This window comes from Ambystoma mexicanum, chromosome 9, assembly GCF_040938575.1.
Source record: "Ambystoma mexicanum isolate Mex_15411 chromosome 9, UKY_AmexF1_1, whole genome shotgun sequence".
In the NCBI taxonomy this organism is placed as follows: Eukaryota; Metazoa; Chordata; class Amphibia; order Caudata; family Ambystomatidae; genus Ambystoma; species Ambystoma mexicanum.
The window spans coordinates 663,570,759-663,586,478 of record NC_090931.1 but is presented as its reverse complement, the minus strand read 5'-3'; the positions used below and the strand labels follow the sequence as shown (position 1 = coordinate 663,586,478).

At 47.4% G+C, this 15,720-nt stretch overlaps 1 protein-coding gene across 1 annotated transcript in view; it reads right to left on the bottom strand.

Moving 5' to 3' along the window:
* LOC138488472 (caspase-10-like) overlaps positions 1-15,041 on the bottom strand; it is a 254,906-nt gene extending 239,865 nt beyond the window's left edge. Inside the window, exon 1 of the mRNA XM_069615456.1 lies at positions 14,836-15,041. The gene's annotated coding sequence lies outside the window, so the exon portion shown is untranslated. The remainder of the gene's footprint in view (positions 1-14,835) is intronic.
* Positions 15,042-15,720: the final 679 nt, after the last annotated feature.

Sequence of the window (15,720 nt, the reverse complement as noted above, 5' to 3'; positions counted from 1 at the left end):
CACACTCCAGACCTGACTACAGCACTAAATAATGCTAAAACCTAGTTTACATGTGTGGAGAATCTCTGTTATGTTGTTAGGCTCTGTTTATTTGTTTACTATGTTGATTATAAGCTCAAATATGCTTGGAACTAATGCATAAAAGTCTACTTTCTGTACTAATGTATGATTATAAATGACAATAAACTACATTTGAAATAAATAAATTAGAAATGTCATACAGCATGGCAATCTTACTGCCCGGTATAGAAGGTATCTTACGGTTACCAGCAGGAGAACCACCCTTTGGTTCTATGAACCTATTAGCGTGGGCGATTTCAGGAGAGCCTGGACTAAGCCAGGACTTTCGGGAGAGGCTCAGAAATTCATCAGAGAATGCTGGGCTCCCAGAACCAAGGAAGCCTACAAAGGCGCATGGTCTAAGTGGCATAATCCTGTTTGAGCTGATGAAATCCATGTAGTGCATTTTTTAGCCACGCTGGCGGCACAGGTTAAGGCATACCGAATAATTAACACATATCGTTCATCGATTTCACCTGGACATGAGAGAGTGGAAGGTAACTCTATTGGGGAACATTCGCTGGTATGTAGATTGGTCAAAGGGATACAAATAATAAAAACACCAGCTCCAAGATATGTTTGTCTTTGGAATGTTAGCGAGGTGTTGAGGTTATTTGATTCATGGCCTGACAACACACATTTGTCCAGGAAGGCTTTATGGGCAAAATTGACTACCCTTCTTGGCCATATCTCATGCGAAAGGGCCTTGGATGTCATGGCACTAGAGGTGGAAAGAAAATCTTTTTTGCCAACAGGTGTCACTTTTTAAATAACAAAAAGGACAGTGACTGGGATAAAGACAGTAGTTTATGCAGCATTTCAAGATCGGCCTAATCTGTGTCCGGTTAGATGGCTGAAGGCCTATGAAATCATGTCAACACAGCCCAGACCCACAGGGGAATCCCAATTATTAATAGCGGTCAGAAAACTATTTAAAGCAGTTTCTCCAGCTACCTTGGCAAGATGGGTAAAATTGTGCATGCGACAGGCTAGCATAGATTTGGAACAATACGGGGCACATTCGATTGGAGGAGAGGTGCCGTGGCATCCACAGCATTCTGGATGGTTACACTTTTGGAGGACATTTCGAAGGCAGCTGACTGGTCGAATAAGTCGACTTTTAAATTATTTTTATTTCAACCGGTCGACCATGTGTCTACGTTGGTGGTGAGTAAGCTTTAAACAAGCATAGTCCGAGCCCCCGGGTTTTGACATAGAATACAGATTTTCAATACTATCATAATCGAAAGTCATGATTCTATTAAATACACAGAGGCAAAGCATTATCCCACCCTAGCAATCGTAAAGATAGAATGTCTTGCACTGAATGGAAAAAATGTAAGTTGAAGTATTGATTATATGTGTAATGTTTTGTCGTTATTCAATTGCCCGGCCAGTCATTGGCTGCTTTCAATTGTACTGTTTATATCTTGGCAGGTGCAGATCACAAACACAACTGACGTGAACAACTGCCTCCATTACCTAAGCCAACATCCCAGATATCTGAAGAATAATCAGCCCTACAGCCAATTCTTACGACTGAATTGGATAGTATCTGAGGAGGATACGCTGAGAATGGAGTGTGAAAAAATGACCAATCTTTATAAGGAAATAGGATATCCAACAGATGTCATAAAAACAGCCCAGGACAGAAGTGCTAATCTCAGGAGAGAGGATCTTCTGATTACTAAGAAAAGAGAGAGCGAAATACCTTTCCTATACACGTTAAAATTCTCTAGTGAAAATCATCAAATTACAAGACTAATCAAGAAGAATTGGAAGCTGATCAAACTAGATCCTGTGTTACACAAACCCTTCCCACAACCACCCCTGATGGCCTACAAAAGGGGCAGAAATCTGTGTGACCAATTGGTACAAGCGGAAAGAAGACCAAAAGATATTGAACTCACATCGGGGAAGAAGAGGAGTGGCACTTTCCTGTGTCTTCAATGCAGTAACTGCAATATTGTTATGAAGGGTAACTATGTCAAACACCCACACTCTGGAGTAAAAATCTAACTAAGGGATTTTGCCACGGGCGATTCGAGTTCACTAATCTATGGATTTAGCTGCCCATGTCGGATTTACTATGTGGGACAGACAACACGTAAGGCTAAACAACGTGTGAATGAGCATAAAAGTAATATCCGCACAAGAAACAGCAAGTCTCCTGTAGCACAACATTTTATTACTATGCGACACAACATATCACAGTTGAAACTCATACTAGAATTGGTCGGTAGACCAACAAGAGGGGGTAAAATTGGCAACAAATTCAATCAGATGGAGCTCTACTGGATATAGAAATTAGACAGCCTTACCCCACATTGGATGAATGAGGATTTACATTTGTGTGTGCTTCTGTAATCATTTAAATGTCGAACTGATATTTGTCATTATGTGGCTTAAAGAGTAGAAAATGTGTCCTTCCTGGATGGTGTCAACATAAATGTTTAATGTGGTAGATCATTGGAACAGATGCAAGCCTATGAGTAACATGATTATCAAGATACTATGGACTTTAGCCTCCACAGTTTAAACCAATAAAATGTGAGCATAATCTGACATGGACTTACTTAGATGGAGGGCTAAAAACAACAGAACTGGAATTGCATAAACCCCATAGTAGCCCTAACACAAAACCCTTGTAACCTTTTGCAACCTAGAGGTAGTGTTTATTAGTGATCCCTATACATCTAGGCCATTACAAGTTTAGCCAATGAATTGCTACCATCCCGCAGAACTGCGCATGACGGCCGCAGACGCCCGCGACAAAAAGGCACTTGCGATTAAATCGTGCATTCATCAAGTAATCCTTTCTCCTACTGCATGTTCCCAGCTGATATACGTCGCCTTTAAAGACACTGAGGTTGTCAGGGTGAATGAACATGGGGGTGACGTATAAATACTGATTTACACTCTTATTTACATTTCAGAATGGGGTTTATGATCGAGGGTTAAGACCAGCAACCACAGACTACCAGTAGTGAGCCTTAAACCAATAGTAGCGGCAACATCTTGAACAAGGTATGCATCACGAGACAATTACGAGTTATTTAGTTAAAGGTGCCTTAGAAGGATTTTCATGACAGATCCTTAACATGAGCACACTTATATTTAACAGGGTTATTGTTCACCTGCTATTGAGCTTTGCAAGAGTGGTGGGATAGACAACCTTTGACACATGTTCGATCCTGCACCCTCATCAGGTAAATAAGTTCCATACAAATCATGACAGGCAAAAAAAATCAGCATTAATGATATGATGAATTGAAAAGTGACACAAGACCCTAACATAATGTAAATATGTCTTTCAGATATTTTCACAATAGGAGGAATTTTGGTGATTGAAGAGATAACAATTGCTCCTGATGAAGAGGAATTTCCCCGAAACACATTCAGCTGTTAATTATTGGACTGTGTTCATTGATCTATTTGTTGTATACAGTGTCAATTAATGTTTTGATGTTTGAATATTGAAATATACTTTTTTTCAAAATAATTAAAATACACAGACTATCCGTTTATTGGGTTACAAGAATAGTGTAAAGAGGATTCGTTTGTCCAAATTTTCAGGGAATATATTTTCAAGGCAAACCTTAATAACGGCTGCAATTACTACTTAGGATTCCCTAACTCACGGAGTCACTTATTCAAATTCTGTAATTATAAATTTAAATGTTGACTGGTATCCAGTTATTAAAGTTGTGCGTGGGAAGCGAGAGTCCCACTTATTGTCAGCACCTTTTGCTTGTTTATATGTTGATGCAACCTAGTACCAGGTTTGCTTTTCTCCCTTGCACCTTTACGATTAAGACACTCCAAAAATGCGTCTTTACTCAAGGTGTGCTTTCTGCCATCTTGTTTTTGGATGGCATTAAGCCAAGCCATTCAAAAGCCTCATCCGCCTTCCAGAAAAGATCAACAACATTATTCACAGGACAGAGTACTATCGAGCATTCAAAGAGAGATTCACGGCCAAAACAGCAACCCCATACTACGTTGAAGAAAGATGTCCTCTTAAAGGGAGATGGGAAGTGCCAAAATGTGATGGAGGTGATCAAACCTGACATCATTCTGGCCCCATGCTTTGTTCCACTGCAGGTGCAAAATGGGAGAACTGCTGTTGACGCCAGTGCCAATGGTTTAGGGCCAGTCACGTGGCATTGGGGGAAATTGACTTTGCAACTTGTTCACGGACTGATCCCAACAAAACCCTTTAGTTATTGAATGGGAGATTCTGGCATGCGTATGAGCCACTGAGCATTTTCAAACTTACATATGGGCCAGAGAATTTTATGTAGCTGGTAAATTAGGAGTTGGGATTTAAAACAGAGGATGTCCCAGGAAAGAGTAATAAACATGTTTTTTTTTGTTCGTTTCCCTCCATTATACCCCCCTGTTGCACGTCCCTTCCTCCCCCTCTCCCCAGCTCTTTTATACCACTTGCAAATTCTGAATGTTTCAAGACCTTTTAAGAACGTTTTGTTTTTGTTTTATAGCTCCATCCTTTTCCCTTCCCCCTCTACCCGCTGTCTTGATGCACCTCGAAACAAAATTCTTGCTGTATTGATATTGTTATTTTATTTGTATCGCGCTCGTACACAAGTGTTTCAGAGCGTGACAAGGCAAGGGAGGCGGAACAAGGGAGAACAAAAACAACAATCTTACTAGGCCCAGTGACATTGAAATGCGCAAGTTCATGGGAGAGGGAAAGGGTAAAAGTGCAAGGAAGGGGGGAGAAGTGGAAAGTGTGGAGCAAAGGAAAAACAGATAAATAATAAAATAAATAAATAATAAATAGGCAACAAACAGTGGTAGTGCAGCCAGAAAGTGGTAAGTGCTGGGTTTAAGGCAGCAGACATGGTATGTCTGATAAGTGCAGGAAAAAGTGGGGGGGCTGTATGGTTAAAGAAACAGACCCCAGTGCAAGGGATTGCCAGGAGGCAGTGCAGTTGGGTGAGCAGGTGCCTGGGCCCTGAAGTCAGAGGGTAGGCATGGTGCAGAGAGAGAGATCAGCAGGGGAGAGGAGGGGCGAAGGCAGAAGCAAAGAGGAAGGTCTTGAGGTGCTTCCAGAACCGAAGATGGTTCTCCTCAAGTTTCAGAGTGGTAGGGAGGCTGTTCCAGAGGGAGGCCCCCGTCGAAGACAGAGATCTACCCCCTGCGTGTTTCTTTGAGAAACGACTGACCCTGAGGGAGTTATGATATGATAGGTTATTTATAACGCACGTAATACCCAGAGGTTTCTAAGCGCGGACCCAGGGATCGAACCTGTGTTGCTCCGTGTCGTCTTGTTTCCAAGTCGAGCACGCTGCCACTGAGCTATCCTCCTGGGAGGTAGATCAGCGAAGAGTTCGAGGGGAGGTATTTACGTAGCGACAGCGGGAGGAATTTTGGACCCAGGCCCCAGAAAGCCTTGTGGACAATGCAAAGGGTTTTGAATTTAATCCTTGCATCCACTGGCAGCCAATGGAGAAATTTCAGGGCTGGAGAGATGCAATCCCAGGGCTTGAGGTCAAGGACAAGTCTCGCAGTCCCGTTCTGGATGAGTTGCAAAGGGCGGAGAGTAGAGGCAGGGAGATGTTGAAAGAGGCTGTTACAATAGTCCAACCTAGAGAGAACCAGGGCTCGGGAGACAGTGATCTTCTGGGGGAAGGAGAGGAAAGGCAGAGTACCTCTGAGGAGGTGCAGTGGGAAGTTTGACTTTTTAGAGACATTAGAGATGTGGGCAGAGAAGGAAAGCGTGGAATCAAAGATGACCCCAAGGTTCTTAGCCTCGCAGGTGGGGGTAGTAGGAGGGCCAGGGGAGGCCGGCCAGAGAGTGAGGGGAAAGGAGGGAGCAGGTGTGCCGATGGAGAGCAAAACAAGGGGGGGTCTGGGAATCTCTCTACCAGCACGATCACAGCCCAATGACCTGTTCTTGGGTGAGTAACCCCTAGGAGAGACTATACCAAGTCTTTAGTTTACTGTCCCTTTCACTGAGAAGAAATTTCCCTGCATATCAGTCTTTGTCCTGCCCAAGGGCAGTCCAGCACCGAAATACTAGGCAATTCTCCTCTGAACAAGAGTACCAACAGCAACCACATACACGTGTTTCAGCCTTGTTGGGCATCATCAGTGAGGTGCAGCTGCGCCACTATAAGAACAGTGAGCAAGGGGTACACATCTGGATTGCCCTTTTAACCTACGGTGAGACCCAAAGTTAATTTATGCAAAACAGTGGTGGGGGGGGTCTGGGAATTTCTCTACCAGCAGGAACACAGCCAGTTGACCTGTTCTTGGGTGAGTAACCCCTAGGAGAGACTCTACCAAGTCTTAAGCGCACTGTCCCTTTCACAGAAAAGAAATTTCCCTGTGCCGATGAAGAAGATCTCCGTCTTGCTGACATTCAGGCAGAGATCGTGGGCGGCACACCAATCCTGAATGGCAGATAGGCAATCAGAGATGAGAGAAGGAGAGGAGGTGGCCGAGGGAAGTCTGAAAATGAGTTGAGTGTCATCAACATAGCACTGGAAATTGGAGCAGAAAATGGCAAGGCGGTGGGCGAGAGTTGACAGGTATTGGTTGAAGAGCCAGGGTGAGAAGTTAGACCCATGGGGAACACCGCAAGTAGAGAGGGAGATAGATGAAAGGAAGGGCCCAAGTTGGACCGGGGAGGGTCGATCAGAGAGGAAAGAGGTCAGCCAGGCCAGAGCCTGATCAGTGATACCCAGGTTGTCACAGAGACGACTGAGCAGGATGGTATGGTTGACCGTGTAAAAGGCAAAAGAGAGATCAAGTAGGATGAGGACAGAGGGGATGTTAGAGTCAAGGTTGGAGAGCAGATCTTCACAGATGTTCAGGAGAGCAGTTGCCGTGCTTCTGGCAGCTCTAAAGCCAGACTGATGGTCATGGAGACAGCCAACAGAATCAGAATGGTTAAGCTGTGAGATGGCCAGCTTCTCCAGGAATTTGCCCAGAAAAGGAGTAATGGAAATTGGGCAATAGTTAGCCGGGCAAGAAGGATCAGCTGTGGGTTTCTTGAGAAGAGGATGCACAAAAGAGTGATTTAGAGGGGAGGGGAAGGCTCCTGAGGAAAAGGAAAGGTTGCAGAAATCGGCAAGGGCCGGGGAGAGGGTATCAATGTGGTCCTGCTTTGTTGGTTTTAGAGGAACAGGGATGAACCTGTTTTGACAAGGCTTTCATAGATCAGACCTGTCGCTGTAACAACCTTGTCAGGGGAGAAAAAAGGAAAGGGTGAGAAAGAGGGTGGGGGGGTGGCTGAAGGAGGGTCAGAGTTCACAGAAGGAGAGGGGAGCGAAGGGAGGAGAGGATGGACAGGATGTCCTGGGTTTTTTAGATTAAGTGAGAGGCAATGGCATTGCAAAGGGCCTGGGCAGCGACGGGAGGGGTAGAGACTGCAGCAGGGTTGGCCAGCTCCTCGCAGATTTGAAAGAGTTCGGCCGAGTTGTTAGATGCCACAGAGACACAGGCTTGGATTTGGGCTCTCTTCTTGGTGTGGACAGAGAGTCGGTATTGCCTTTGGAGCAGGCGACAGGCCAGTTTGTCAGAGAATGAACAAGAAGCCCACCATTTTCTCTCGCCACCCTACACTTACGTTTAAGTGCAGCTAGGTCATACCAAGAATTGCACTTGGCTTTGGGCTTCAAACGGATCCTCATGAAAGAGGCAAGAGCGTCAAGAGAATCAGAGGTAGAAGAGTGGAGCAAAGACAGGGCTGTGTCAGGATGTGAGTCAGCCAGAGGTGGAGGGGTGCAGGGGAGAGAAGGTGGCGGCGAAAGCCTCCAATGACACACGCTTCATGGGCCGGATATCTGAGAAGGTAGGTGGCAGTGTTGGGGTAGGCTTGGCCTGGAGGAAGAGAGGGAGAGAGGAGAGGAGGGAGTGATCACTCCAGGAGAGAGGAGTGGTCAGAGGGATGGAGAGGGGGAGGTCAGGGGAGATCAAGACATCAAGAGTGTGCCCTGCAGAGTGAGTCGGGCCAGAGGGGAGGATAGAAAGAGAGAGGGAGTCACAGAAGTCACGGAAGAGTACAGAGGAGGAACAAGGAGAGTATAGATGGATATTGAGGTCACCAAGGAGGAGTTGAGTGGTTGAGGCCAGGAGGGAGGAAGAGAGGTCTGCCCACTCAGAGAGAAATGAGGTCATTTGACCAGGAGGCAGTAGATGGAAGCCACGGTAAGAGAATGGCTAGGAGAGAGAGAGAGAGCCTGCAGACAAGGCATTCGAAAGAGTATGTCTGTGTGGGAATGATAGAGGCAGGAATCCACTCAAGAAAGGTCAGGGCTACACCCCCTCCGGACCGGGTGGATCTAGGTGTGGAGAGGATCTTGTAGCCATCAGGGAGGAGAGTGTCAAAGCTTGTGACAGAGCTGGCCGTGAACCATGTCTTGGTAAGACCGAGGACATCAAGGTCAACTTCTTCCAGGAGGTGGCAGATGTCAGAGGAGTGTTTGACAGCAGAGCGAGAGTTGGGAGTGGCAAGATGAAGAAGGTTGCCAGCCTTAAAGACCTTCCGGGGAGGGGTACAAATCAGAGGTACGCCCTGGGGAGGAGAAGGAGCCTGAGGTGGGGTAGAGGAGGAGGAAAGCGAGGGCAAGGTAGCCAAGGAGGAGTGGAGGGGGGAGCAGGAGATGAAAGGAAATTTATGAGGTGAGGGAAGCGCCTATCAAAGAGAAGGAGATTGGCCTGAGGGCCTTGGACCATGACGGTGCCATTAAGGTAGACATTAATAGTGACTTTAGAGGAGTCGAAGGAAGCCATGAGAATTTCCCAGCGGGTACCACCATTAATGGGGGAGGAGGAGACAGGAGAGAGCACAGAGATCATATGAAGAGTCCATCGATCTGGCGAAGGAACGACAAAGAGGATGTCGGTGAGTGTCTGTCTGGAGGAAATGTTTAGAATAGGTGTCAGCAATAGGGAGACCAGTGTTGGAGGCCAGGTTATCTTTTTTGAACTTCTTCCTAACAGACTTAGTGAGAAGGGAAGGATAGTCAATTGAAAAGCAGTTGGAAAAGCTAGGAGAAACAGAAAGCGCCATGGGAGAGGTAACGAGGAGAGGAGGGAGAAGGAGGGGCTAGGTGGGGGGGCAGGTAGGAGTGGAACAAAGAGAGCAGTGAAGTCACTGAGCCAGAACATTACAGAGAAGCAAAAAGGTACAAGCAAAGTCCAGAGCAAGTTAACAAAGTACAGCATGATTTGACTTCTGTACCAAAAACCAAAACAGCAAGTTTTGACTTCTGAACCAAAAAGCAAAACAGCAAGATTTGACTTTCCAATTGGGTTTAGATGTTAGTAAAGGGTCTAAATACGCAATGCAAATCGGAATGTAAGCATGATAGAAAGCAGCAGAAGGGACAGAGAAAGTCAAAATGGGGCAGGAGTGAAGACCAGAAGGAGGGAACTAACCCAAAGTTAAAGAGGTGATAATGTCAAGGCAGTCCGGATTGCTTAGAAGAGTGAGGTGGCAGCATCATTGAAGTTAGGGTGATGGGTGCAGAGAGGACCCCAAGTAGCGGACAGGGAGCAGACAGGGGCCTTTGTCATGGGCCTTAGTTGGTGTGCCGGCTCCCGCTTCCCGGTTGCGCTGATTGGGCTATCAAAACCCAGGCAACCAATTGGAGGAGGGAGTGCAGGCCAGGCAAGGAGCCTTACTACCACAAAAAAAGATGCAGCCATCTTGGAAGGGCCTGTGAGCAATGTGGCCCAATGTGCAGAGACAGAATGGATCTTAGAAAGCCACAAATTTGGATGGATGTGATGAAAAAGATAGTTTAGTTTGCATTACTGATGACCAATACATAAACATGACTGTCAGAAATCAGCAACAAAGACTGGGGCAGACATGAATGTGTCATTGCTACTATAAAACAACTACTATAAAGCAAGAATAGCTAATCACAGTGGATTGATCCAACATTGAATCGCACCAATTCATACACCAGCAACGGCTGGCAGACATAAAAGAACAAATATTCGGCCCGTCCACCAAAAGAGAAGTCTGCACAGGAATCAGGTCTGGTAGAAAAGGCACGAGCTAGTTTGCACACATTCTCTGAAGTCTCAGTTCAATGGCAATGGCATATAAGGGCTACTTAGGCATCACACTTTCCAAAAGCAGCCTTTCTGAGAAATACTGGTAGCGGAAATGAATAATAAAGTGTAAGAGTGCACTTCCACATGCCTTGCATGCTGTTGGATGTTGTGACTAACGCTCCTCCTGGGCTCATGCAGATGTTATGCGACACGTGGGAGCCGCGTCATCCTGTCGATAAAGAGCTGAGCAGTTTCTCGCTCAGCAGTCAGTTTCCACCAGGAATCCTGCATCCCGCACATTATTTGGTGCGGCGCCAGCGCTGCGCATGAGGTAGTGGGTCTGCCCAGCAGAGCCCTCTACCACCACGGCCTGGGTCAAAGGGGAGACAGCCTACCTCCTGCCAGAAAGCTGGTCTCCCCGGCCCTGGTAAAGCTCGCTCCTGCCTGGAGCAAGGCACAAGAGGGGCTTGGCCAGTCCTGCCAGCATGGTGGAAAAGCTTGCTCCCCGTTAGGAAAGATTTCATATTGTATGTAATTTTCCCTCCATGTGGCAACCCCCAAACTTTTTGCTGTTTTACACCTTGATCTAGACTTTGCCAGAGAAGCGCAGCCTTCCGCAGCACTCCTCTGGGCGTTCGCTCAATTCTTATGGGGAAACTGACATGCCCTTGAGACAGTCAGTACTGGGAGACTTTGTTTCCCTTAGTCCTTTCCTCATGTTGCAGCGTTTGTGCAACATGAAACAAGAGTGCACCGTAAATTACATTACCGCGCTCTTGGGTCTCTAGTCATTCCAAAGGCCCTAGAAACTCTCGCTGGACTTATTATGAACTGTGCAAGTGTGTCACGGACGGGACTGGTGGCAGCTATCGTTTCTCTTGTATTTTGAACCCTTTTTTGCCATGTTATCTGCGCTTACCGCGTTTGGCACGAGTAAGTGGCCTGGCTCCGAAATGGCCATGCCACGAGGTTCTTTGTCCTGTCCGCTGCCTGTCTTGCCCCTTCACCTTCCCCCAGGTCGAGCCGACCCAGGGCAGTCCTTATTTGGTCATGCACTTTCCCGCAAAACCCCAAAGCTTTCGCGGGCTTCTGCATGCCTTATGTGTGCCTCCAGGATGTGGGCTGGGATGTCTGGTCCCAATACACATCCTGGGTGCCAGAGAGTCTGGAGTGTCCTGAATGCCTGGGACCACTGTGGTCCGTGATAGGTCCACATATGGTGTGAGTGTTTGTGAGCAGATCTCCCATTGGGTCCTCTCCGTTTTGGCGCGAAGGGAACTTTGGATAAGAGGAAGCCGGAAACACCAGTACCATGTCAATCTCCTGAGTTCACACCGAACAAGGGATAAGGAGCCAAGTATCCTGCAACAAGAAGCTGAGTCGAGGAACCGCTGGTGACCCACTGAAGGTTTGGCACCCTGAACTGCTGTCGTCCTGCGAGACCCCTCTGCATCTGATCGTCCTAGAAGGTCTACGAAGGCGCTTCGACCCATTGGAATAGTGGGATCAACTATTCCCGGCACCTTCATCAAACCCTGCAAGTAAGCCTCTTCGGAAGTGTCCCTGGGCCAACCAGTGGGCTGACCAGCTTACGCATGACGCTTTGCTCTGTCACCGCCGCCGTTTCGGGGAATCCCTCGAAACTTGGTTTACTGCTTGCTCTGCGTCCACGGCACCCTCACACCGAATTTCGTACACTTGGCATTCCCAGGTCTGAAGTGAGAGGAGTGCGCCCGGACCGGAGTAAACGCGGTTGCCGTGTTGCCCTGCTGTGGTAACAACCTGTGCACGTCTGCTGCCTTTGGGACACCCTCGACCCTGCATCCTGCTACGCAGAATCTACACAGTGTCGAGACGCCCTGAACACTGCAGCTGAACCTGCCAGCAACGTGAACTGAACTGGAGAAGTCTGTGTCTGCCTGCGTCAGGGACCGGTGAGTAGTCCATACCCCAACCGGTGGCCCCTCACGCAGGAGCCCATTTCTTTTCTACCGCTGTTGCGAAATAGCAACTCTATCCCGCACTCTCACCCGGCCTCTGCCCACAAGTGCCTTGCTTGAGTAGTGGGGACTTGTTCTGCATCGCTTCATTCACCTTCCTGAACTGCCTGATCGCCTTGAAGAGGCTCTTTTGTCCATTGGCACCAGCGCGTGCAGGTACTTTTGAGCACAAGGCTCCTCTCTTCGTAGGGCTCGGACTTCCTCCTAGTTAGGTGTATTTCGGATGTCGAACTGGGTCTAATGATTGCACTGCCTGTTTTCCTCCCCATCTAGGTGGTCTACATATTACGTGCTCCTAACTCCTTAGACCCCTCGGTCTTGTATATATATTGTATTGATTGTGATGTGTTGGTTTACTTTAGTATTATTGCGATTCTTTGCTATGGTCGATGTTACAAAGGCCTTGTAATAAATGTGTCTGTATTTTTAATATAACACCTGTCGGGAGTAATTTGTAAGTGTCCTTGCTCTGTGTGCTCATTGAGGTCTTTCCGTCACCCCCACCCCTCTTGAGACTTAGTCTTGACCGCCGCCATCACTACCCTGATTGGTCTGGCTTGTCCAGAGATTACCCTATTCCAGGAAACTAGGCTGGCCTTCTGAACCTCTGCCCCTCCAGGTCCGAGGTTCAGAAATCCATTTTAACACTCCCACACAGGGAGTTCGCGCCAAGGGCAAAGGGGACGCAGCCTGCTCCCTCTGCCAGGAAGCCGGTCTCCCTGGACCTGGTGAAGCTTGCTCCTGCTTAGAGCTGGAGCAAAGCACAACATGGGCTAGTGAGGCCCCACCGTTGGCCTCCACAACGGGTGTAATGCTGGCCTCCCCGGCACACCAAAATGGTAAATCCTTCCTGGGGGAGACTGCCCATGCCGTGGTCCGTACTGCTGCCTGGGACGACACCTGCCTGGGGAGCCTTGGCAGGGCTTGGTAGCAAGTCTGATGCCCTGTCATTGTGGTTCTGAGGTTGGCCATCAACACCTGGCGGGGCTGCCTGCGGTGTGGCCCTGCCCCTCGACAATCACTCCCGCCTGGGGGAGCCCTGCGACTTTGCCCGCTGCCGCACCGGTGGATCTTGTTCTCCCACCTGGGGAGTGAGCGGAGGGACTGCAGGTAAAGAAAGGCCCGTGGCGGTGGGGGGGGGGGTGAAGGAGAGCGGCATCCGCTGCAGGGCTGGTGTCCTGAGCAAGCCAGATGGGAAAGGAAGAGAAGCGCCCCCACTGTCGCACTGCTGTGAGCCAGTGAGATTGCGGGCCCTCACATGGGTAGGAGGTACATCCCGCCTGGGGGAGAAAGGAAATGGAAATGGCCGACCATATCTAGCGACTTTTCCTGTTGTTATTGGAGACTTTTGGAGATTCTAATTAGAGTCTCCAAAAGTTTACAATAAGTCGCTAAATTGACTTCTCACAGGCACCCCCGGTACAATTTGTACTTTGCTGCATGTTGTGCCTGACTCTAAAATGGGAGTCTCCCCTGCCCCATCAGTGACGTCAACGAGGCTCTTCACAGGTAACACCCATCCACCTTGAGGGATGGGTGATGGCTGGGCGGTCCGGTTATTGGAGTCTCGCCGCTCCCCTGACTATTCACCTCAGTGAACCACCAGGGGCTCCACCGTGCCTCGTGGGTGTATAGAACAGTCACTGGCATGTAAGCGATTCAAACATGACATCACCTGTCTTCTAAATATCTGTTCATGGTGACGTGGGTGACCACATGACTGTATGTCTAAACACAATACAACAATACTTTATTTGCGTGCCTTTTGAGGTTCCACTCGCTGCTAAAACATACTGCCAATTATGCAAATTAGGTCGTGACGTCATTTAGCTATTTCTAGCTACTTTTAGGACAGCCAATAGCTACTTTCCTTGCTGAGGAGTTGGCAACATTGGTTTCCCGCTCCGCAGTCAGTTTCCACCATGACTCCTGCCTCCAGCACATTATTTGGCACCGAGCCAGCACTGCGCACAAGGCAGTGAACCTGCTCAGCAGAGCCCTCTTCCACAAGGGCCCGGGACCACTGGGCCCCTTATCACTGACCACACATGCTCTACTGGTGACAAGTAACGTTAGGGGAGTAAGTATTTATATTAGTGGCCCGTTGAACTATATGCCTACATAGCACAATGATATTCACATTCCCCATCTCAAAGGGGATCAAAGCAAACTTCCGAAAAAAAGCTACAGCGACCACCTTTGCCAAAATGATGGAAATATATATTCCAGGATGTCACCAGAATTCAATTCAATAATACACTATTGGCAAAACTGGTAACGACACAATTCATCACACACTTCACATTGACATGCCTCGCTATCTAAAATAAATACCAGGGGATACAGCACTCCAGGATAGCCTTGCACCCATCCCCCTAAATAAAATGGACAATGCAAGAGCAAACAGGTTCAGAGTTTGCCAGGATGATCGGGAGCTCTTGTCACCAAACTGTCCGGAATGTGACTGCAGCAAATAGACCTATAATTTCAGGAGCCACCCCGTTTGCCTTTATGAGGGCACCCTCCGAATAAGCGGTTAAGTCACTTAACATTATAGTGCACCGACAGGTCACCTTCTAATCAGGTTGCAGCTTTTGAAAGTTTTAAGATGAAACTTCCGGAAGTGAGACATACAATAAAGTTTGTAAAAATTATGAGAAATAGTTCAAATTACAGATTTCGTCTTCACGAATTCCCAAACGTGTATTTTCCAAATGTGTCCCGAGTCGACACTTACCAGTTCAGACATGAATCTTCCGCCAACTTTCTTTTGCGAGTGGGGTACTACTAGCTATCGAAGACAAACAATCCTATAAAAGAAAAGTTTCCCTGGCACGATTTCACGCCTAAAACCTGTGTTGTGGCGGCTGCATAACCGGGAGCATAACACTTGCCTTCCCCACCCCTCAGTCGTTCAGCACTTTGTGTCTTTTCCTGGAAGAACTCTTATGACACGGCACAAACTTGACACTAAAACCCGCCCAAGTCACCACGTCATTCCAGCCGCGCCCAGATCGGAAGTCCTGGGGAAGAGTGCGAGTGCTGTGCTCCCCCTGGAGTTTCGCCAGCACCTGCCAGTGTATTCTGCTAGTTTAACCCAGTCAGTGCCGGCCAAGTCTCCCAGCACCCTCTGCGAGATTAGGGTGCCCCCTCTGCGAGATTAGGGTGCCCTCCCAGAATTTCCTCACACCCCTACCCCCCGCCCCCCACACACTGTTCTGGTCCACGTGAGTATAGTTGGTGCAGAATAAAATGCTGTGCCAAAAACAAGCATTCCTAATGTCAATAGTTTGGACGTTTACTGCGGTTCTTTGCATTTTTTTATTTTATTTATTTGTATTTGATTTAAAAAACAAACCCTTTACAAAAAAAGATATTCCAATACAATAAAAAAGAACAACATACAAAAATAAAATTCCACATATATCATACATGATAAAATATTTGCATTTTTTTCCCCATAATTACATAACATATTTTTAGAATATATTCACACTAATCTTATTCATCTTTAAATTAATCTTAAAATAGGATAAAATCATCTAATTTAGGCTATAAGTCCACAAACATTCGATAAGAATCGTGCGATTGCTATTTTTAAAGAAGTAGATTTACCATGCAT